General features: G+C 38.3%; 1 protein-coding gene across 3 annotated transcripts in view; it reads right to left on the reverse strand.

The window, feature by feature from the left end:
• LOC123313475 (octopamine receptor beta-2R) overlaps window positions 1–25737 on the reverse strand; it is a 111934-nt gene that overhangs the window by 13979 nt on the left and 72218 nt on the right. For all 3 annotated transcript variants that reach the window (XM_044898372.1, XM_044898373.1, XM_044898371.1), the window contains one exon: window positions 14431–14508. The gene's annotated coding sequence lies outside the window, so the exon portion shown is untranslated. The remainder of the gene's footprint in view (window positions 1–14430; window positions 14509–25737) is intronic.

Below are 25737 nucleotides of genomic sequence, written 5' to 3' on the forward strand. Positions count from 1 at the left end.
AAAGAGCAGTCCATATTTTGGCATTCCTAATGTCTTCTCCGATATTCCCCATCAATATTTGAAGTTATCGGAACTGGAGGCAGCGAGTATATTGCAATAAGTACGAATCTTTCCGAGCCATTGCGTCAAGTTTACACTCAAGAAGTTTCGCCGCTCGGGTTCGTTTATTATCAAAGGAGAATGCATGGAGGAAGGCAGGGTAGAACTCCATTTTAATGAAGATATATTTTGATGTATTGCCTCGGGCTTTCAAGAAGAAATGAGCTCCATCGATTGATTGAAGTAATTTTATTGCTTTTGTTGCCGATCTATATTCGGCGTGTTCGCCATGTTCTGGTGTTTATTGGGTTATGAAAAAATTTGGGGAACGGCTGCCTCTCATCATCTGTCAGGCTTCGAAATTGATGAATTTCTCATACCGCCGAATTGCTACGTCTTCTTAATCCATTCAGGGAACATGTGTCTGGTAACACTCGATCCATATTATATTCGAGGCTTACAGTTTGGAGCATAAACATTCTGTTGAAGATGGAGGTAATACCGTTTTATCTTAATCTACCTGAAGATGAATATTTGAGGGAGAAATAAGTGAAATTCTTTCCAGCGAAAATTATACAATTTAGGCTATGAATATAACCTACTTCTATCATTTTTTTTGGTCGAGTTTGGGCACTATACTAGAATGAGGTTAGGGATTTGGTTCTTTTTCTTCATGAGATGCCTCGTCTGGGCTGAATTGAGGCCTTGTGGACCATTGTTCATCCTCATCCAGTTGGATAGAGTCACGCCTTTAGTCCTTTCGTTGTTCATACAGCGTTACTGTGAATTAAGATCTAAGAAAAAGGCCAAGCTGAGATGGAGTTCACGTGTTTACCATACGCCCGTTAGATTCGTCAACTTCTTCGGTCTTTGTTTGTAGTAGGTGTGTTATAACTTCTGAAAATCCACCAAAATCACCTACCACCAGTATTAAAAACAAATAAATGAAGGAATACGTGCATGAAACTACCACAACGATCACATAGATCGAGAAAAGGGACATAACTGCTAAGATTTATTTTCACAGGAATTTCGAAATGCATACTAAATTTCCGCCTGCATCCCTTATACCGGGTTTCCCTATTCTGTTCTTGAGGGCAACTCCAACTTCTATCCGATTTGAATATCTGCGTACCGCTGTCCTGAATGGAAAGAATCATGAGGATATATGCAAGGGACCGGAAAATAAGGATGAGATTGGTTTTCCCCATTATACTATGTCGCAGTTGCTTGCCATGTACCGATTCTAAGGTTACGATGTGGGATATATACCGAGCGACAACGTAAAAGAAGCACCCAAAACGAATTATTCGAATATTTCTATTTTTGGCATGGGGAAGTTTGAAAAAAATTGATGGCAGTATTTATGGTCATGGATTACTGTTTTCCGTCCTGGAATGGGCATTTTGATATACGTGACCAGAGAGATTAACCCGCACTTTATGTGAAATATGCTAGCAAGGGGGTCATTGAAGTTTTATTTTGTTCGTTTGGATACGTGAGTGGAGTACAGGGTAGGCAAAACTCGTTGTGTACTGGGGGGATCAGCCTATCATTTCTAGATCGAGAAATTACCATTTTTAATAATGCTGAATTACTCGCTTGTTTCAACTGGTACTCGAAAAGCATTATGACATTCTAAAGGCACTTTTTATGAGTTCGACATTTTCAAAATATAATAGGGATTTCTGATTATTCAAATGTAAACTATATTTGGAAGTTTTTTCATTTTGCTACACCTCCTTAAAAGGAATTGTCCCCTCAGGATGTACCTTATGAGAATAGGTCTTGCAGAAACTGCAGATTCTGTGGAAAGGAGGATACAACTCCAGATCTCCTGGTGACAGATTGCCGCACCATTGCTAGCCAACTGAAAAAATGCTTATAAACTTACAGAAGCGAGGAGGTAATCTCTCTGAGATCATCTCAGATGAGCACAATATCTTGCAGTGCAAAGAAACCACCCTTAAAATCCACAATCTAGAATCTAGACGTAATATTTCATTGAAAGTAATGGTGACAGTATACTCTGTAGCTTTCTTCATAACCTCCATATCACCCTATTGAGAAAGATTATCTTAAACTTCGAATCTTGCAGCAGCGACAAACAAAGGAATTACGCCATAACTTTCGCCTAAAGTTCAGGTTCTGCGACGATATCGAACAGATAACAGATCTACCCCTCCCAATCTGGAACACATTCAAACAAATAAGACGCACGTCAAATAGCATTCCTCGACACTGGAAGCTCTAAAAACATTCACGAACCAATTCAGCCCTGACGCACAACAACATTTAGAAAGGATATAGCCCCACGTGAATTTCACGAGATGACTTGTAAAACTGACGTAAAAACGCTGTTCGCGTAAAAGGGTGACAGGGATATATCATCGCAGTGAAAACGGAGGTACACCGAAACGAGGAGTATCGAAGAACGTCAACTTTTATCTGTTCTGACTTTTGAACGCGAGAGCCGTTTAGACAAGTCGACTGCGGAATTTTGACAGATGAGTATCTGTGCCTGGAAAAAATCTTACAGTTTTCACCTCGAAATGTCAATATTTAGTGAATTGGTTCAGAAGAAATTGATAAATATACGTTCAAAACTAGAAAAATTGAAAGATTCTTACGTTCAGTTCTGGATTGAAATTGGACGATGAAGAAGACTACGATTTTACACACTTAGCACATCTAACACCAACACGAAATTTTCTAGACTTACTTGATATTTGCTGACGTCGTTTCTCTGAGAATGGCCACCCCTGGCTGCCTTGGGGGTAGGCAAAATCATGGCGAAAATAACCTTGCCGGGAGACATCGACGTTTAGTTCGTCCTTAATAAGGGAGGAAGAATTATGCTCTACCACTTTGAAATATATTCGCCTCCCGGACTGCTACCAGGCCTCGTCCCAATCTCCATAAATTTGAACGTGCGATGTGTATGGGAGCGTGCATTCCTCGTGGAATTTGGCGATGAAAAATGCCGATCATTTTCATAAGCGCAAAAATGTGGACGAGAGTGATTCTAAGTCATTTATCCGCGCGATGTTCAGTTAGAAATATTCGCAGAATGGCGATCACAAATTGGGTCAAGTGTGATTGAATCTCGGCCATCTTTGATCGGCTTGCGATTCTCGAATCAACGATTGTTGTTTGAAAAATCACAGGCCATCATACGCCGGAGTGATTGGGTCGAGGATTACCGCAATTGAACAATTCAAGATTGGAGTCTGTGTTTATTCACAGATTTTGTTTAGATTTTGTATGGTCAACATTCTTGTTTAGAAGGAAAGAGGTTGGAGATATTCAGAATGGTTAATAGTTCCTAGAGCTGCTTTTGGAGGAGGTTTCATATGTGCTTTCGGTGGCATTTGCTTGAACCGTCGCGTTGCACAGAGTTGGTTGTTTGCAGGAAGCAAGTTCGACCAGCCATATACAGGGTCTTTGACTGGTATAAATATTTTTACAGTGGATTCTTGAAGTCGAAAGAATCACTTTTTTCCTTTACGATTTTTTCCGAATCGCCTCAGTTTAAAAGATACAGGCTGTTGAAAAACCATAGAAAATGTCATTTTAGCTCTATCTCACAAACGGTTTTATCTAATGGAAGGAATTTCGGAATATAGTTTTTCATTTACTTGAAGAAACTTTTTCGAACACAAGATATCACCCACGTCTTCCAGTTTTCTCATTATGACCACAACGTACTATAAAAATACCAAAAATTCAAAGAACCCAACTGTTATATGTTAATATTGATGAAATAAAAGTGTTTTTCATATTTTCTCGTATAATGCGCCGTTTTCGAGCAAATTGATGTTCAAAAATGAAAATATCTGTGATATTCGAAAAATTGGGTTGGGCTGAATACAACTCTTTTTAAATGATCCATAGATATGTAGTGTCATAGATATAGCTTGTTATTCTGAAGGGAATTTTGTTCCTCCAGAAGTGGCAAAGTTCATTATGAAAACTTAAAATGGCTATAACTTTTTATCAGGGCCGAATTGAAAAATAATGGTATAGGAAAAATAGTTTCTTTTCACCTCAAGAATCAACTGTTGAAATATTTGTACGAGTCAAAAACTCTCCCTGTATACCATGATGTGATACTTGAGGCAGCTATTAGAGGAAATTTCATTATAATTGATGATAATGCCTGTAATGAAGCGATGGGAGTTCATACTATTGAAAGGATGGACTGGCCAGCTCGCTTTCCAGACTTGAATTGCATATTGCATGTCTGGGTAGCCTGTCCAGACAACTGTCCACCCTAGAACAACCGATGAACAATCTGGAGCAGCTTTTTTCTTTCTACTCTTCGCTGGATGTTTGGTCCAAAGTGACCCAAAGTAAATTGATGCAACTGATCCCTATGAATTGTTGAGCGGTGTATTTCTGCCTGAAAAACACTCGAGTAGAAGCCTACTAAGAGTGTGAAAGTTTGTTTGATATGAACTTGCACTCAATTGAAGAAATTATAAGTAATGAAACACCAAATAACGTAACGTTAGGTTAGGTCAGTATCGCCATCTGTGGTTACCAAGATTTGGTTGCAAACTTGCCTTCAAGAGCTATGGAATGTTATTTTCCACAACTATGGACCTTAATTCCATTATTACTAGTTAGTTGAAACATCAGGGATTCATTGGAACGTTAGAATAAACGGCCCAAGATAAATACGCCGAATTCTTCAAAATTCAATTTCGTCATTTCCAGCAGGTACGTAACCGCCGCTAATAGGTGTATAATAACCAATTTGCGGCTCGAAACTGCAACTACGGAACATCATAAACGTAGGTATTCCATCCGGCGCGCCGTAAACTTCTCATTTTACAACCCGAATAAAACAAGCTCGAAGAGCCACTATCTTACCCAATTGCGAAACCTTCAAATAATGAAAATTGGAGCGATCGATGAAACAACCCGAAGGGAACGTATACACCGAAATGATCCTTCAGTCGGGAAATATTCGGGAATTGGGGAAACACGACGGCATTCTTGGGATGTCTGCCGTTTTTGTCGAGTGGGGCTGAAGCCTTCCGCGCCCCCGAATAACTCGCGAATTTGGGTTTGCCGTGCAGGAGATGAGTGGCGAGGATGTTTTCTGTGTTAATTAATGCCGTTCGACGGGAAACTCGGTGGTTTTTGACGTCTGCGGACGGTTGCAGGCTGCCGAAATCTGTCTTCTTCCAATCTGAATTGAAAACGACGATAATCTGTATTTTATACGGGGATGTATCGATATCTATTATTATTATTATTAATAGTTAGCCTAGATCAGTTCCATACATACAAAGAAATATTTCGTTACCATAGCAACGAACAATGACTCATTACAAGTGTCAGTGTGAAGTTCGAGGTCGAAAAAGTACACCAGACGCAATAAATTAAAAGAAAGAAGATGTCCACTGAAATTGTGAAAATCCAAAAATTGGAATATCGAGCCATCATCAAGTACCTGTATTTAAAAGAGTTAAGAGGTAAGCAGATTTACGAAGATATGCTTAATACCCTTGGTGATCAATGTCCTTCGTATGCGACCGTGAAAAATTGGACTGCAAGCTTCAAAAGAGGTAAATTTTCCATTGACGATGATGATCGATCGGGAAGGACAGTTTCTGTGTCAGTCCCCGAAAATATCGATGCAGTTCATGACATGATTTTATCAGACCGTCGAATTGGGCTATCTGGAGCACTGAATATTTCATACGAACACGTTCATCATATAGTTCACTTCAATTGGGACATGAGAAAAATTGCTGCAAAATGGATCCCCAAATGTTTGAATGTGGACCAAAAGCGTGCAAGGGTAGAAGCATCGCATTCGATCTGTGCTCGATTTGAAAACGATGTTGACTTCTTGAACCGAATTGTTACTATGGATGGAACTTGGGTACATTTCTACGATCCAGAAACAAAGCAACAATAGATGGAATGGCGACACTCTGGTTCTCCAAGACCTAAGAAGTTTCGTGTCCAAAAATCTGCTGGAAAAGTTCTTGCTTCAGTTTTTTGGGATTGCCATGGAGTAATTATGATTGATTTTTCGGATAAGGGTAGAATAATAACCGGAGATCACTATTCGACATTACTGACCACTCTACGGGAAAAACTTAAAGAGAAAAGACGCGGAAAGCTATCCAAAGATGTCTTCTTTTTGCAGGACAACGCCCCTGCACACAAATCTCATGTTGGCAAGCAAAAAATTCGTGATTTAGGGTTCGCATTACTAGAACAGCCCCCTCATTCACCAGATTTGGCTCCATCCGTCTATCATCCCTTTCCTCAACTGAAAAAAATGTTAAAAGGCCGTAAATTTTTTTCCAGCGAGGAGATAATAAAAGCTGTGATACATGAATACAAAAAATCGTTACCATAAATTCACTAATACCAGGTGTTTCGTTTTCCATGATACATTCTTCAGTTTCCTTCAAAAAACCACTGTAAAAAAGTCAAACCATCACCGCCATATACCAAACTTCCCAAGTAGGAAATAAACTGAAGAGGTCCCCGGTAATCCTTGAGCTCTCAAACTTTCCAAATTGTTAGGTGGTTCCCCCTCGTATTATACTTACTATGGATGAGACTTCGGTACATTTCTGCGATCCAAAAACCACAAATCTCATGTTGCCATTCAAAAAATTCGTGATTTAGGGTTTGAATTACTAGAACACCCCCCTTACTTACTGGATTTGGCTGCATCCGACTATCATCTCTTTCCTCGACTGAAAAAAAGTTTAAAAGGTAGTGAATTTTCTTCCAACGAGGAGGTAATAAAAGCTGTGGAGGTCTGGTTTGCAGAGCAAGAAGAAACATTTTTTTTGAAAGGTCTAGAGACGTTACAGGTTCGCTGTAATAAATGTATCCAATTGAAAGGAGAATATGTTGAAAAATAAAATATTTTGATATTGAAATTTTGTTTGGTTCTATATAGGCTGAAAATTTTTCAATATATCCTCGTATATTAATCTGACACGCTTGAGTATGTAAAATGATCGTTTTTTTTACTATTCTGCCAGGCTCTCCTAGACAATTCCTCCTATATACAGGTCTAATTTTTGGTAGAGGTACTCTAAAGGGTCCAAGGTATCTCCCCTTATATTAATCTGTCACCCTCGAGAAAATTTCCTTCTTGGGTTCCCCAACCATAATTCAGACCTTATACTTTGAGAATAAAGCCATTGTTCCAACATTTCTTATTGTTTTCTTTCCATTCAACAATCCCTAAAATAAACCGAACCGAAATCTCTGCCAAAACGTCTCTGCCGAATAAAACTTCTCAGAGGAACTCGGACGTTATGTCTCCGTAAACTTCCGAAATCGCAATAAATATTCAGCATTTTCGTACTGCAACCGAACAATTGGAAGGATGTCCAGACATTTCGAGGGAACTTTGCGAATAATCATCCCGCTGGAAGTTTCGGTCCATTCTCGATATGGATTCGCCGTTTTCTGATAGTTCGACGAAGTTTTCGATTGTGAGATTTTTCCTGGCCGTCCCAAGACGTGATCGTTGAGAGTTTCGAGGTCCCGACGTGTCTTCTATATGAGGAAAAATAGGATCGAAGGAAATCAAGGCCCAGAAATAGTTTTTCGGGAACACCAAAAAGATTGGTTCCCGAATATTCGAGTGGAACTTCAATTTCGTCGACAATGAAACCTACAACAATTGGTACGAATATTACACGAGAAATTTTATTGAAAAAACTTCCAATCTTACGAAAGCGCTGAAGAGCCACACAAAAAAAATGATCCAAATGTAAAATTCCGACTTGCTAAGTCAGAATTCTGAGTAACAAGTCGGAATACCGAATTGCGAGTCAGAATTCTGAGTTACAAGACGGAATACCGAATTGCAAGTCAGAATTCTGAGTAACAAGTCGGAATTCTGAGTTACAGGTCGGAATTCTGAGTTACAGGTCGGAATTCTGAGATACAAGTCGGAATTCTGAGATACAAGTCGGAATTTCGACTTGCAAGTCGGAATTCTGAGATACAAGTCAGAATTTCGACTTGCAAGTCGGAATTCTGAGTTACAAGTCGGAATTCTGAGATACAAGTCGGAATTTCGACTTGCAAGTCGGAATTCTGAGATACAAGTCAGAATTTCGACTTGCAAGTCGGAATTCTGTGTTACAGGTCGGAATACCGAATTGCAAGTCAGAATTCTGAGTAACAAGTCGGAATTCTGAGATACAAGTCGGAATTCCGCCTTGCAAGTCGGAATTCTGAGTTACAGGTCGGAATTCTGAGATACAAGTCGGAATTCTGAGATACAAGTCGGAATTCTGAGATACAAGTCGGAATTTCGACTTGCAAGTCGGAATTCTGAGATACAAGTCAGAATTTCGACTTGCAAGTCGGAATTCTGAGTTACAGGTCAGAATTCTGAGATACAAGTCGGAATTCTGAGATACAAGTCGGAATTCTGAGTTACAAGTCGGAATTCTGAGTTACAAGTCGGAATTCTTATATACAAGTTAGAATTGGTCGAATGCTTTGTTGCATTCGATTGTTGCCGAGTCATGTGAGCAAAATGCCCTCCGCAGAGCAGGTTTGTCTCATTTAAGACATGTATAGGCACATTTGGACCCTTAACCTACGCCTACCCTATCTCTTATCTTTCAAAAGTTTTAACGAATATTATTGATTCTGACAAGCGCATAGAACTTCTGAGGGGTTCGTCGTAACCTACGGGGAATCAGGATAATATGATAATATATAATATATCTGTATCTATATATGCTCGTAGGATGTAGGGTGACAATAAGTCGATCGCTTCTTCGTGTTTTGACACGATTTCCGAAGGCCTCTCGCGAGCCCTTATAGGGATTACTAAGGACAAACAGCCAGTTTCATAATCAAACTTCAAGCCCCTTCAATTTCAAAGCTTTTCTTTAACTCTACCGAAACTGACACTAAACGAAACTCAAAGTGACTTTGCACTTGATTATAAAACTGGATGTAGGAATTTCGATAAAGTGCTCGAATCACTAAGCAGTAAGGAAGGTTTTGAAAAGTTCCCAGGAGCATAATTCTCGGGAGTACAAAAATACTCCAAGTGCTTTTAGAAGCACTGAGCACGAAGCTTTGGGGCAGCTCAGCTATGGTGCAACCGAAGAGAAAAATTGAATATCATTTCATTCATCCAAAACTCCTCCAAGAAGCCAAAAACACATTCACGGATCGAATGAAAAAAAAAACAAAAGTCATCAGACATATTTTAGCCCTCCTCCTGCCTTGCATCTCAAAATTCCGACTTGTATCTCGGAATTCCGACTTGTATCTCGGAATTCCGACTTGTATCTCAGAATTCCGACTTGTATCTCAGAATTCCAAATGTACAATTCCGACTTGCAAGTTTTTTGGTGTGGCACTTCAGCGCTTTCGTACAATATACTTCGAGAAAGAATTTTTTCGTACCCACCAACAAACTCCATGGAAATCGAATTTTAATTAACGTTGAGAACTTCCGAAATCAAACACCCCTAATTAAAATACCCCGACGAGGAGTTGAATTCACTTCGAGTCTTGTCGGATGAACCGGGAGAATTATAGCTATCATTATCTCTGTTATCAGGGGTCTCCACTGCCACAAGAACAATATATTTTCTTACATGCTGCCTCAAGTTCCTACCTCGCTTCCTGCGATGTAGCGGAAGCTAAGGAGGTCTAAAAGTTCTTGCTCCGGCCAATATATTATACCTACGCCAGTGAGAGAAGGCGGACTATTTATCAAGCTTACGGTAATGAACTATGAATGTAAAAAATTCAACAACCGCTGACGCTTGCTTCCCGATTAAGCTGTTAACGACTATTCTTCTTGAAGCCCTCGCATCCCAGAGTATCAAACGAAATATTTTCCTCAACCATAGATAGATTCTCCTGAATATAATTTACGGAAGGGACGATGAAGGCAGCACCTCTGATATGTAATAAGGGAAAACAGGGTATTTTCGGCATGAGTCGATAGTCATCAATAGGTTTCGGCCATATATTGAGAACCCACTAAGCTCGATACTGATAGACCTACGTGTGCCGCATCCATTACAAGCATAAAATGCGTGATCGGAATTTATCGACAAGAATCCAGAGAAAGAAGTTCGATTTGAGCAGAAAAGACGCACTTACTGACTTTGCCAAGGGAAACGGGTTTCCCAAGTTTGAAGGAATAATGGAAAAATATCCCCAGAATCGAAATCACCAAATTTACCCAAGAAAGATTGTTATTCGTCATACGCGATTGAACTTAGAAGTTAGTTGATGTAACTTAGTTATACCCATTTATATTTGAGGTGATGAACTTGACGGACTCTAACTAAAACTAGAAGAAGCTTCTGAGTATTATTAAGTACTCGAGCGCCATCTAGTAAGCAACTAGATCCAATTCAATTACTCCTGAATCGGGACTCAAACGAAGGTAATGGAGTATGCCCCATATTCTCCTGATTCAATATCTACGCTAGATTTTTTATCCCGATCAGCGAAATGCGAAAGGAAAAATCTGTACTTATGTCATTTTCGAATTCTGAAATCGTGGGGTCAGTTTGTATCACTATGGATCATAGCAAAGAGATGCAGAAGCTTGTGGAGCTAAACTATAATTAGTCAGCCTGAAGTACATCAGTGTTAGGCAAGCTGTTGCAATTACCAATAACAATATCCATCGCAGAATCTGTTTAGGTTAGCTGTTTCCTTTGCCACTGACCTGATGCCTCTGACAGTTCACGAAATATTAATGGTAATGCCGAATAAAAAGCGACGCTCTACGTCAAACAACTAATTTAGGGGCGTGCAACAATGCAGACCCTAAATTTGGTCACCAATGTGTCGGATAATGGCCCTAGCATATGCTTTTGTTCAGCCGTCTAGTATTTTGATGGATTGATTTTGATTGTCTTTATTTCACAATGAAAAAACCGTATTTTCATCCAAGTGACTAGAAATGACACACTGGGGGAGGAAATTGTATTACCATACTGTAGATTGACACCAAAACTTTAATATTTTCGGGTGAAATATCACAAATTATCGATCTACAGGGTGTTTCAGGAAAGGATTTGAGATAGTTTCTTCCAAATTCTACAAATTCACCATATCCCGAGACAGTAATAGAACATCCTGATTTTCAGACAGCGTAGCAAATCATTTTAGTGGGGTCTAACCCCTTGCTCGTTTTTGACCCAAAAAATCCATCTTCATCCATCTCGGCATAACTGTTCGATCTTGAGGAAGTTTTAACTGAACCCAAGGTCAACTTGCGAATAATTCATCTTTCAGGAAAATTACCGTAGATGAAAACGTTATACAGATTCTGAAAGAACAACTCTTCTAGAAATAAATATGAGAACTTCATCCGTTTCGACACAACCGTTCGGTCTTGAGGAAGTTTTAACTGAACCCTATTTTTTGGGAATTTTTTGAAGGTCAACTTGCGAGTAATGTATCTTCCAGGAAAATTATCGTAGATGTAAATGTGATACAGATTCTGAAAGAATAACTCTTCTAGTGATAAATCTGAGAAGTTCATCCATTTCGGCACAACCGTTCGGTCTTGAGGAAGTTTTAACTGAACCCAATTTTTTGGGAATTTTTCGAAGGTCAACTTGTGAGTAATTTATCTTCCAGGAAGATTATCGTAGATGTAAGTAGATGTAAACGTGATACATATTCTGAAAGAGCAACTCTTCTAGTAAAAAATCAGAGAATTTCATTCATCTCGGCATAACCGTTCGATCTTGAGGGAGTTTTTACTGAAACCAACTTTTTGGGAATTTTCAAGTCGCGTATCTTCCAGGAAAATCATTGTAGATCCGAATGTTATACATATTCTGAAAGAGAAACTTCTTGTTATAAATCTCAAGATTTAATTCATCCCGGCGCAACCGTAGCGCCGTTTCTTGACGAATTCTCAAATGAAATTCGTAATTTTTGAAAAATGCAGAAAGGAGATTTTTGGCTGATGCCTGATATTATATTCGATCACTCTGGGGATCCAAAATTGGATTACGACTAGCTCGCTGTAACAGAAGATAATTCTTTGGATTTATCGTTTCTGAATGTCGAGCCAGACTGAAATATTACAAAACGAGGGCGTGCTCGAGTGTGAATCCATGAGAGAAAAATCTCCGGTTAACGTAGTAACGCCCACGATCTGAAAACAAAAAGTGCCGCCCAAACTTCCACCTGAATATTTATCAGCGGAACGAACTAATTCACGGAACAGTGGAAGAAAAATTAATTTCCGTTTCAATCACGGTATATGAATATTCATTAAATAATCGCAATGCCTAAGCTTTCGAGCCGGGTTCGCTTTTAAATTGTGTAAAATATATATATTCCATTTAACTTACAGTTATTCGAGAGGATCGGGGTTTTGGGGGTTGAACTTTCGTGTTTGTAGGCGAAATGACATGTAAATTGGGTTTCGGACTGAGGTGATCTGTTGGAATATTGATCAGAGGGTACTTCGCTCTTTGCCTTTTCATCTCCAACATCTGCGGTCGCCTCTGATTTTTTTAATACTGGTGAGAATCGTTCATTCCGTTTGAAATCTGTCGCAGTGTTAGTTTGGCAGGAGGTTTCGGACTGTCAGTCCTTCGAAATGGTAGATTTCGGTCCGAAAACGTTCAGAATTTGGGAATCATTGAGAAAAGAGAATTTTGTAACGAATTTGAACGAAACTGCATGAATCTAGGGTCTTCAATCCAGGTTATTCAGTCCTAATATTGATATTTGTTAAGATCATGTCTGATTTGTTGAAATTTTCGTTGGATATCCTTGTTTTAAGTCAAAAATACCTCCTGACAAAGAAAGACTTTCATTTATGGTTCATATTTTCATGATTACTCCATGGTAATCAAAAAACTGAAGCAAAAACTTTTTCAGCAGATTTTTGGACACGAAATTTCTTAGGTCCTGAAGAACCAGAGTGTCGCCATTCCATCGATTGTTGCTTTGTCTCTGGATCGTAGAAATGTACCCAAGTCTCATCCATAGTAACAATTCGGTTCAAGCAGTCTACATCGTTTTTAAATCGAGCACAGATCGAACGCGATGCTTCTACCCTTGCACGCTTTTGGTTAACATTCAAACATTTGGGGATCCATTTTGCAGCAATTTTTCTCATGTCAAAATTGATGTGAACTATATGATAAACGCGTTCGTATGAAATATTCAGTGCTTCAGATATCCGTTTTAGAGCAATTCGACGGTCTGATAAAATCATGTCATGAACTGCATCGATATTTTCGGGGACTGACACAGAAACTGGCCTTCCCGATCGGTCATCATCTTCAATGGAAAATTTACCTCCTTTGAAGCTTGCAGTCCAATTTTTCATGGTCGCATAAGGACATTTATAACCAAGGGTATTAAGCATATCTTCGTAAATCTGCTTAATTCTTAACCCTTTTAAATACAGGTACTTGATGATGGCTTGATAGTCCAATTTTTCGATTTTCACAATTTCGGTGGACATCTTCTTTCTTTTAATTTATTGCGTAACTTTGGTTTACTTTTTTAACCTGAAACTGCACACTGACACTTCTAATGAGTTGTTGTTCGTTGCTATGGTAACGCAATATTTTTTATGCATGGAACTGGTCTAGGCTAACCAGATATCAATACATCCTCGTGTATTCATCTTCTCTATTCGTAAATATAACGATAGTCTCACTGATATAATTTCCGTCGAATTATGGCAGTCAAAATGACCCCTCAGGTCTAATAGTCCATCAGTTTCAAATCACAATTCAACTGGGAATGCTCGGGGTAGACACAGTCAGTCGGTTCAATCAAGTTGTAACCTTTGTTGCGGCTCGAGGTACTGCAGTGCATAATCTTATTTCGGCAACTGCGGAGATTTCACAGTCCGAGAGAATGGAATACATAAACCTATCAATCAGAGGGTACAACCGACGGCTTACTGAATGACTTGCTATATAAGCCCCTTTCGAACTGGAATGCAATTGGGGTTTATCTGTATTCGGGACTTGATGGAGTTCAAGCCGCGTGAGGTCGGGACTATAATTTAGGAGACGACTCAGAGAGATGAGAGCATTCGCCAATTTGTGTCACCCACGACACTCATGAAGAATCACAGAAACCAACGATTGGTGCCATAATCTGGAAATTGTGTCCTCAGATTCATACAGAATTGAGCTCTAATATTCGATCTACAGTTATTGGAGGACTGTACCATCATCGTAAGATACCGTAATCGATAATATTCTACAACGCATTCGCCATTTTGCACACAGTCTAGTAAGTCATTCAAACTGGGAATTCATTATCTCAATCAACATGAAGATGTTATCTTTATAACATGTGTATTGGTCTGTTAAATTGTGTTTCGTGTAAAACTTATGTATTATTATACGAACTTACCCTTGATACAAATCGATTATGATGCAGTCTCAAGGTTGGCAGCAATCAATCAACTCAAAACTCATTAGGACCACAGAGCTGCAATAGAAATAAGGTTATTAGTAGTTGTAGATCGCTATTCGCGAATCCAATTACCGTTGAGGGCGCTGCGAAATGAAAACAAACTTTGACGTTTGTCAGTACTCTTTTCGAGATTTCTACGGCCTAACAGAATTTTTCTAGTAAATCAAGATATTTATCGGAAGTGAATTGATTAATTCAGTTTCGTAAAGAAAAGAAAGATCAACATTCTTTGGAAATATGTACTTCATTTGAAAGGGATGAATTGTGGAATAAAATCGAGCGATGATATTGGTGATCCTCTGTACTTAGGCACAAAATCCTATTATTTCACAGATTCTTTCTTGAATTAAACCTAGCTAATAATGTTGAGGTAGCATATACTGAGTTTGTGAAGTTTCTATTTGAAATATTTCAATTCCATGTTGTGGTATAGGTAGTCCTCATACTGAAATCTCAAGAGACATAAATATGATTCAGCTCATGGAACAAGTTCTACAGATGAGAAAATGCAATAAATGCATTCATTTGGAAGTATGAAAATTATGAAATTGTATTTCTAAATCGTCAATTGAATTTAGCAGAAAACTCTCGCAAAGAAAAATCGTTTAACCTAACTCTTGCCAGTTGAAAGCCCTGGTATAAATACCTTTTCCAATATTTTTTCGGAATCAATATTTCTATTCAGAAACCCAGACAATAATCCCAATATAACTTCTGCAAATAATAATTATAATATTATACTTTGTTGGACAACGTGAGATAAGAAAAAACATAAGGAACAAAACTTGTTTTGACTTTGCAGTACTGACAAAGTAGTTTCGTAATTCAGTCGGCAGAGGGCGTCTAGATTTTTGGATTCGCCAATTCCTGTTGGTAGATATATGGATTTTATTGAAGATTTCCAAACATCCTAGCATTTCTTTTGTGTACCGAAATATGTCACTTATTTCACTGTACGTGTGTCAGCTTTTTAGATTTTGTTGGTTCAAGGAATTGCGAGATATTCAGGTGAGATGGTTTCGAGTGAGGAAAGTTCAAAATTCCAAAGATTTATTCATCTTTTTTCATACTCCACAATAAATTAGGTATAGAATTATTAACTTCGATATTTTCAACTTTAGCACCCTCAATGAAATCAACAGGGATGATGTTGGTTCAATAAATATATGGAAAAAACTTCATTTGAAGCTCACTGAAGATTCTCTTCTGAAGCTGCCGCTCTAATGGAGCACTTAACATAACTTCTAATGGACTAAATAGAAGTTTTCTAGTAGGTACCCTATAATTGATAATAATCTGTAGCGGAAAATTAACATTCGTTATCTTGGGATTCAAAGAGCTTCTCAATACATCAATGATTTAACCGAAAGTGTTCTTCGATATCGTAAAATTTTTTTAGCTAATAATTGGACCATTTTTCTCTGAGATTCAGAGATAGATATGAGGAAAAAAAAAGGGTCCACAATTTAAAATTAAATACTGGCTATACAGTCAACCAAAACTCCAGAAATCTACATTTTCTTTTGAATTTTAGATCGTCTAGGCACCAGTAATGCGAGAGGTCATGGCCTCATATGCAGCACCCTGAAGGCGGCAATTTTACGCCTTAAATATTTCAGAACAACAGTCAAATGATTCACCCTTGACGCTTATTATCAAGATCCTGCGACAGCACGCTGAAATAAATATCCTTAATTGAAAGCAGACTGTCGTCAGCTCAGATGCGCTACCGAGCGGAGGAAATAAGAAGATATGGAGATATGGTTTAGGAATTTTTAATATGGCGATGTCTGTCACTGAGAGTTCGCAATATATATGCACAGGGTCGAAAGGAAGTTGTTATTTCAACCCGCTGAATGTGCATTTGTAGATATTGACTCGGGAATTCCTGAACCACAGCTGGTATGATCGTATAATTCCTTTTCGTTCAATGAAAATTCCTTTTACGTGGTAGACTACAGAATAAAAATGACATTTCGAGTTGAAGAATGTATAAGCATCGAAAAGAAATATAAGTGAAAATAATGACGAACAAAACATGAAATATCCTGTTTTTTATAAGAAGACTAAGAAGTTCTTCTGAATTCATGTTGCTGAACAAATGCTCGCTGTAATTGACTGCTCTATCGCATTCGAATGACAACATCACCGTTGGGGGTATTATTACCGCAGGAGTTTCATCTATTTGTCACGAAATGAATCTATTTAAATGGGATCCCGATGTCATAAATCACCCGGTGAACGCAAATAGCTTTTTGACGGGCAACAATTCGGTCATATGATTCGCACAATCGGTAGCTCACCGAAAATGCTTTCATACCGGTAAAGTTTCCGATCACACGCAATGAAAATTGCTCCATTGATAGATCGTAACTGATAAGTAGTTAGTTATGTCGCTGATCTCGATTTCAGCAGGTTTCTGAATAGATGGCGGTTTCATATTGTAATTGGACGAACCCAACAAAGCTAATGAGTGAATTGAAATGTTTGATTCACTTTGATCATCTATTTATATCAGGAATCATTGAATTAATGTAGAATGTAGATAAACAGGGAGGTCTTTGAGCATACCAATAGACGTAGATAAATTTCGAGAATTTTTTGTGTGGAAATGAACATAGAACATAACGATACATTCTGACAATCAGGCTACGACCAAAGAAGGCAGCTGTCTTTATCAATTCTAAGATTATATGGAGGATACTCAACGAAATAGCCAAGATCTGTTTAGCCTGGGTTCCTGGTTACAAAGGAAATGATGAGGATAATGCAATTACCAGTAAAGGAACTCCTTCTATTGGCTCATAACCTTCATGTGGCATACGAAAATGTACCTACAAGAAATAGTTTTAGGAGAAGCAAAAATCGAAAGAAAATTGCTCTGGAGGAAACCTGCGATACTTTGACTCCAAAAGGTCCCTTGGGAACTTAACCACTGCGAGATCTAAGAAGTATCTCCTTATGTGTCACAATGAATTCATGAGAATCAATTCAGACAATCACCTTGTGGAAATTTATTTCCTCGATCTCTGATAACAAACCACTTGCACTCAAACCCCTAGCTACTCATATTCCCAAGCAAATGAGTGGAATTTTTCACACAATATTGTATACAGCACGCGTTTCATTACAAATTTCCTCATGCATAAAATCTCCACGTTCACATATTCACCAGGAATTTTTTAATTCACATGAACGCTCACGACTGTCGTACACCCTATTGTACATTTTACACTGAAAACGAAATGGAGCTCATGTTTTACATGTAACGTAAGACATGCAGCCGGAATTCATTCCAAAAAGATCAACGGACAACACTTTATACGCGTTTCAACTGGTAAACGGGCGTTTAACATTTTTGCTCGCTAAAATTCAGAAGTAACATCAAACCAACCGGTGTATTCAGAAAGTATAATCATGGTAAATATGGAAATGAAACAGACGCCAATTCAATTCATCTCATACTTTATTGAGATTTTTTCGTGAATGATTTTGAAGCTTACAATGCAAACTAGGATATCTATTCTATAGATACAAAGTTTCCGTCTCGTGTTCATCTTTAGGTTTCGTATTTTCATTAATGAAATGAACGTATGTGCGCGTAATTCAATAATGTGCCTCCTCACCAAGGATCTCCCCAATCCAATCATGACTGCTATAGGTATAATTAATTAGGTAATCATTTACTTTTACTGTTACGCTCTCAGAGAAGAAACAGCTTTGGAACATCTTCAATCATACAACGATCGAGAAGCACTTAATTTTCCCCCTTAATATCGAATATGAAAGACTCCCTCATCGCGTTAACCAAATTAATATCTGCTACAATATTAGCTTGAACTTTGTACAATTAGCCTTCATCTTGATACTTCAAAGTGGGTCTTTAATCAGGACGCGTTAAGGAATCAATCTTCTTCTTGGAGAGGAGTCTGTGCGTATTAAACAAGTGATGCTACAATGATTTATGGACCGGGCTGATTGTTTTACTGATAGCAGGGGATTTTTTACAAGAAGAGGGTTCCAGCTTTTAGAGTAGATATAATATGGATATTGCTCCATCTGAACCATGATTCCAACCATATTCTTTCTATAAAGAGCCTTCATGTTTTAGGTGAACTTGGGAGTGATTGGTAATTGGAAGATTTTTTGAGATTTGGAACATTCCTCCATAAAGTTATGAGAATAATCGATCTGGTACATCTGACAAAGTCATAATAAGTTTCTCAAATACTTCCCGTCTCTGTCTGGACAGTGGAACAATACGGCTTATTCATTTCCAAATTTATTTGCATGGCAGCTATTCCAGTCACCCTGATAATTAGGGTCTCCGAGAAGGGGCATTCTTCTTCCTCAAATATTTATCCTTCCTCTCCAAATGCCACGGGAGGCATTTGTGTAATCCCTCCCTAAAGAAAAGTTCAGATCGATGGCGGAACGTCCCTATTACTGATTACGACCGGCAAATAAGGATCCATTCTTCTTCGGAGAATGCCAGTTCCTTGTTGCTGGGTTAGTGGGGGATTATTCGAGTTTGCGGGACGGGGTGGATATTTGTGATCATCTCTATTAATCGGAGAGGTCCTTTGGAGCGGGATTTTACTGGAACGTCCTAGATTCATCGTCGGAGATGCCTACCCCAAATTGCTCGAGGAAGATATGAAAGTTGAATTTGTAGGTTTATATTCTAGGATATATACGAGGATGTATTGATATCTAGTTAGCCTAGACCAGTTCCATGCGTGAAAAAAATATTGCGTTAACATAGCAACGAACAATAACTCATTAGAAGTGTCAGTGTGAAGTTTGAGGTCGAAAAAGTAAACCAGAGTTACGCAATCAATTAAAAGAAAGAAGATGTCCATCGAAATTGTGAAAATCGAAAAATTGGAGTATCGAGCCATCATCAGGTACCTGTATTTAAAAGGGTTAAGAGATAAGCAGATTCACGAAGATATGCTTAATACCCTTGGTGATCAATGTCCTTCGTTTGCGACCGTGAAAAATTGGACTTTAAGCTTCAAAAGAGGGAAATTTTCCATTGAATATGATGCCCAATTGGGAAGGCCAGTTTCTGTGTCAGTCCCCGAAAATATCGTTGCAGTTCATAACATGATTTTATCAGACCGTCGAATTGGGCTAAAACGGATATCTGAAGCACTGAATATTTCATACGAACGCGTTCATCATATAGTTCACGTCAATTTGGACATGAGAAAAACTGCTGCAAAATGGATCCCCAACTGTTTGAATGTTGACCAAAAGCGTGCAAGGGTAAAGCAGATAAGCTCGAAGATTCCCAAACATTTCCTGTGTAGATTCAACGCATACTTCCACAACGTGTTAAAAGTTGACCAAGATCTTAGATTAAATAAATTCCACCATTGATCCAGGCTATTTCTCGCAAGCTACTAGTAGTGACTCGATGAAACTTCTCACAAAAATCGAGAATCATCCGGTAATCCACTTTGTTTTTCATGAGTCCCACAGTGTGGACTTTTTAATGCGGAAAGTTTACCCTAATCATCCTCTAACACTTGAGGAACCTTGGAAAAAGACTGGGAGATTAATTTGGAATGGTTTATGGTCAATTCTAGAATCACTCTGCAGTTTTGTATGTAGACGATGGCGATGGTGATTCAAGTGATTTCATCCTTGAACACTAAAGTGTTATAAGAATAATTTTCAAGTTTTTATAATGCTCAGTACAAATATATTCTTTGCTTTCAAGTGTGGCCTAATGGCATTCTTTGCAATTTTGAAGGAATTGGATTGGCCTTTCAAAATTGGAAATATCCTGAAAAGAAGGGAGCATCATATTTCAACGAAATGATTCTCTGGAAAAGCCCACCAAATGAACGAACAGGCTCATATGACCTAACTAAATCAAGAATTGGACAAATACATAAGTTCTTCTGAATTGATACGAATACCCCATAGATTCAGGTTGAAGGCATCCAAGCTCGCCGCACAATTTATAGCGGACCTTTCCCTGAAAAATCTAATGGTTTTTGCGAATTTTCCTCTGATTGCAGAGAATTACGGCCCTTCTCCAACATTTTCCCTCTTCCTTTCATCCGAGTGTGGGATGACGAATCAATACTCCGCGATTTCCTTTGTAGAAAACGTACCTCGAACAATTGGGAAAAACTTTGACTTTTCTTCTCTTGAGATGGCTCTAGTCGTGACGTGTTCATTGATGGAAACTCGTTTTATTTTGATTTTTCTGCTCTTTCTGTCTCTTTGTGGAAAATATGATTTATAGATCATAGAGGTTCGGATGGAGTATTTGAGAAAGGTATTGTGGCAATAGTGGGCTGAAATTTGTCTCAGAATATGCTTAAAATCTGAACCATAGAAAGCCTAAAGTAAGTATGGGATATAGCATGTCAGGCAGATGACCACTGAGTTCGTTTCGGGAAGTAGAAAACATTCTTCGGCTGTAGAATGACTCACCAACGAAATTTGAAAGGATGATGATCTAATAGAGCTCAAGAAAAAAACAATACGAAAACTTAACACCTCGATTTTCCGACTAAAAATGAAAATGTGGAAAATCGCATTTTAAAGCCGGAAAATCGAGGTATTTACTTTTCCTTGGACCACACTGCATAAATTGGTATACGTGCACACATTATGTGGAGTGTACCCACAATTCCATGTGGTGAAATTTAACATTTTGAAATCGAAACGTTGATAAGTAAACCCGACATGAAGTACATAAATATATCGAATTTATCGACGTGGAAAACTTCACTTTTCCCGGATAATTTATCGCCGCAGCGTATACATTTAATACATTTTCCCGAAACGGCCTATACAATAAAACACACCTCATCAAACCGTTTCATGTTCGGTTTCCTAAAATACTACAATTTGGGCTTGCAATAAATCAAAATCCTGGCATTATCCCAGTACGGCGTTCGTGAGGGAAACCATGAAAAACGGACTAGGCATTCGGGCATGGTAGGCAGCATGAAAATTGATTGGAATTTTCTTGCGGGGTGGCCCGAGACGGCTTCAATGATTTGTCGGTTCGGCTCAGGTTAATCCATTTCCAACTTCGTATTCGTGACCGAAATGTGGGCGGTGAAGGATATGCACACCGAAAATTTTTTCATGATTTATTTCAATATATTCCATTCACTTTTATTTAAACTCTCGGTTGGCCATGGAAATTTGACACATTTCACTCTGTATAAGTCGAAAATGTGGGGTTATGACGCTTGTCAAAACATTTTTGGGTTTTAAATCAACGCTATGTTGCCCGTTCTACGTAAAAGTTTCTGTTATTACGTATTTTATCACAATGTCGAATCTCTTCGGAAAATATGTGACGAACATAATTGAAGCTCATACAGACTGATTGAAGGCATACCAAATCCAGTTATTTGCATGGAAAATACAAGAAGTCAGTATAATATCATAATATGCACAAGCTTGAGGAGAGTTAATGTTCGTTATCTTCTTTGGCTCAAGTTTGAATACGTTACATCAGTTGTAGATTTAAAAAATATCAACCCGAAGATGAAATGCATATGATGCAGTGGTTGGGAATGGGTATCTCTCGAAGGAATTAACAGTTAATTACAAGAATGTTAAATTCTTCAACACAAATCCTCTTGCATCAATGTAAGTAAAAGGAATTGAAGGAAGTTTCAAGGCAAGATGAACTTCACCTTTGAACGAAAATTTCACATGAATAAACAATTAATAGGACAACTGCCGCGTATTTGTGGCTGTTCATTTTAATACATTGATATAATAATAATAATTAGGTATTTATTGGTACCTTAAGACATTTACAATGTAAAGGACAAGTCAAATGAAGAATAGAAAAATCAATTTTCGAGAACTTTATTCTACGATGACATTTATCGAAAATCCTGTAGTGAAATTTTCGCATTAATTCACTCAAACATAAAATTCTCCAATATCACCACTTTTTTTGGGTCTCCCAATAGAAGGAAATTCTTTGTCATCCTCTTCATTCACAATCTTTCTGATTGTGGAAACATTAAGCTAAAATATAAGTCGTTCAGTAAGATGACATTATATGAATTCTCTTACATTGAATATGTTCGCTACTGTCTGACGTATTGTGTATTTTAGAATATCAGGGTATAACTATTTGAATGAGCGGACCTGTATTCTAAATAGCACTTCCTGAAACCCTGTCTCTTTTTTCAATCACTTTCGGCATTTTCGTAATAAAAATTGATATTAGTTGTGGCAACGGCGTTATGACATTAACGACATTTCATGAGTGCCAACCTTACCCCGTTGTAGTTACAAAAACTTGAGAAAATTATTTCATGGCCAACCGACTGCTAAAATAAATGTGAATGGAGTATAGTTGAATCGAAATGAATTGTTTTATTGTGTCATATAGGAGTTAAACTAACTGAAATTCAATCCAAAAATCTTTGCACCCTGTAATTGAACGCCAAGGTTTGCGGAGTTTCCGAGCATTCTCAATAACTCCGCAAGAACGGACATATCAACATTAAATATGTCCGGATAAATCATTTCCCTCTCAGAGCAAACGCTCTCTCAATGCAGATTACCGTGATATATCGTCCGTTCCATCATAGTTGAAAGGGAGGTTAGGACGCCCATTTTTTCCAGAAGGGATGACGGAACTAGATTGTTTTCCTCTGGAAATGACCTGTCAGATGTATGGTGACGAACGTATGCGGACGCTGTTAATGTAGGATCTGAATGACGTTTTGATTGACGGCATTATGGCACAAGTTCTCTGCGATGGTTTGGTGGAATTTAAATGGCCAACGAGAGAATTTTTTTCCTCGCTGAACGCAGTCAGTCATTTCTGATCGTTTGACATTAAGGCTGCTTAAATCTATCCTGAGTGATACTGAAGCGGGAAAAACTAGTGATGCTTGGGAAATTGAAGATTTAGGAGACTGAAATCAGTAAATTCTCAGAAATGAACATTCCACAATACGACAATGATCCAAGAGCATGACCACATTCTCAGCGATTAATTTTACGTCTTCTGTAAGCCACTGATTCGCTGTGTGGTTCTGTGGTCATATTCTCTGCTTTTTTTCGTTTTTAAACTTTCTCATAACCATTCATCACGAGTTCATTCAGAGGATACGCAAAATATGAATGGAAAATTCGTATACTGAGTACAAAAAATCGTATGACTATTTTTCTTCGACTGAAATGGCGGTTTTTACAACATAATAGATTCCGTCCCACTCTGGTAAATATACTAAACTCCAAACGAAAAGCTTTTCGACGCAAAAAGTTATTCGATTTTCGCCCACAATGCGGAAATTTCCCCAACGAAATGCTATTTATACAAATCCAGAAACTTCACCCAATAGGAATCAAAATTGAATAGACCTACGACGAGATTTTCACCCTATAAAACTGCATCGATTTTCGTCAATTCAAAACTTCGGATGAATACGCAGAACACATTTGAATTTCGTTGACTTCTCGTCCATTTGCAGGTCACAGGCATCCCCCAAATCAGATCATTATATTTACCAATCTCAATTCAATATTGATTGAGTTATGATAATATTATGATTATTTTTTGGGTACAAAGACGATGTACGAAGTACAATATAACGCGTTCATCATATGGTTCACGTCAATTTGGACATGAGAAAAATTGCTGCAAAATGGATACCCAAATGTTTGAATGTTGACCAAAAGCGTGCAAGGGTAGAAGCATCGCGTTCGATCTCTGCTCGGTTTGGAAACGATGTAGACTTTTAAACCGAATTGTTACTATGGATGAGACTTGGGTACATTTCTACGATCCAGGAACAAAGAAACAATCGATGGAATGGCGACACTCTGGTTCTCCAAGACCTAAGAAGTTTCGTGTCCAAAAATCTGCTGGAAAAGTTCTTGCTTCAGTTCTTTGGGATTGCCATGAACTAATCATGATTGATTTTTTGGATGAGGGTAGAACAATAACCGGAGATTACTATTCGACATTACTGAATACTCTATGGGAAAAAATTGAAGAGAAAAGATGCGGAAAACTATCCAAAGGTATTTTGTTCTTGCAGGACAACGCCCCTCCACACAAATCTCATGTTGCCATGCAAAAAATTCGTGATTTAGGGTTTGAAATACTATAACACCCTCCTTATTCACCAGATTATGCTACATCCGACTATACTCTCTTTCCTCAACTGAAAAAAAGTTCAAAAGGTCGTAAATTTTCTTCCAACGAGGAGGTAATAAAAGCTGTGGGGGTCTGGTTTGCAGAGCAAGAAGGAACATTTTTTTTGAAAGGTCTAGACACGTTGCAGGTTCGCTGTAATAAATGCATCCAATTAAGAGGGGAATATGTTGAGTAATAAAATATTTTGACATTGAAATTTTGTTTGGTTCTATAGTAGGCTTCGAATTTTTCAATATATCCTCGTAACGAACTGAACCAAATGAAGCTATCATTTCATAGATTATTCATTAGGTTGAACGCATTTGAATTACCATCGCTGAACTGTGATTACCATTTGTTAGCAATATTGCCCCGATGTAAAATCCGATTATGTGATTGTGTAATACCACAGTTCTACGGTACGATAAGAGCCTTTATTATCTCATTACACCGTGAGATTGAGCACAGGTTGATTAACAAACAATTCTGCTTCAATTTGGAAAATGCCACGACTACGCCATAATGATTTCGCTGGTGAATTTTGGTAAAAACCGAAAACTGGGATGACATGCTCATCTAGATTGATTTTCTGCCAACTCTGATCACCTGCCTTGAACATTATACTGCACCCACACGGTTTTAAGCATCTGAATATTGATATTCTGTGGAGAAACTCCCAAACACTCGTTTGGGAGTTGGGGTGTCAAAAATTTCTTACGTTGTCTTGTTAAAATTTTCGATTCATTCTCCTGCTCGAATTTCTCTAATCTGAGAGGGGTTAAAATTGATATTTCGGGATACAGAATCACCCCCTTTAATTCCCGTAATACTATCCAAATTTTTCGGCCTAACCGATTAAATACAGAGATCGCTTCCTAGGAATCAGCACAATTAAATTCACTGGCGCAAATCTGGAGTTTTAGGGTCACGAGGCACGAAGGGTAGATTCATTTCCGGAATTTATCACAGGATAAACGGGTCGGTTGAATTTGAAACAACGGGTTCAGCGCTGTGTCGGAGCTTGGGTCTTTAGAGGTGCGGGATTAAACTGCGTTGTCCCACGGAAAAAATCGATCTAAGCTCTCTGCATTGATCGA

Source organism: Coccinella septempunctata, chromosome 5 (assembly GCF_907165205.1).
Source record: "Coccinella septempunctata chromosome 5, icCocSept1.1, whole genome shotgun sequence".
Taxonomy (NCBI): Eukaryota; Metazoa; Arthropoda; class Insecta; order Coleoptera; family Coccinellidae; genus Coccinella; species Coccinella septempunctata.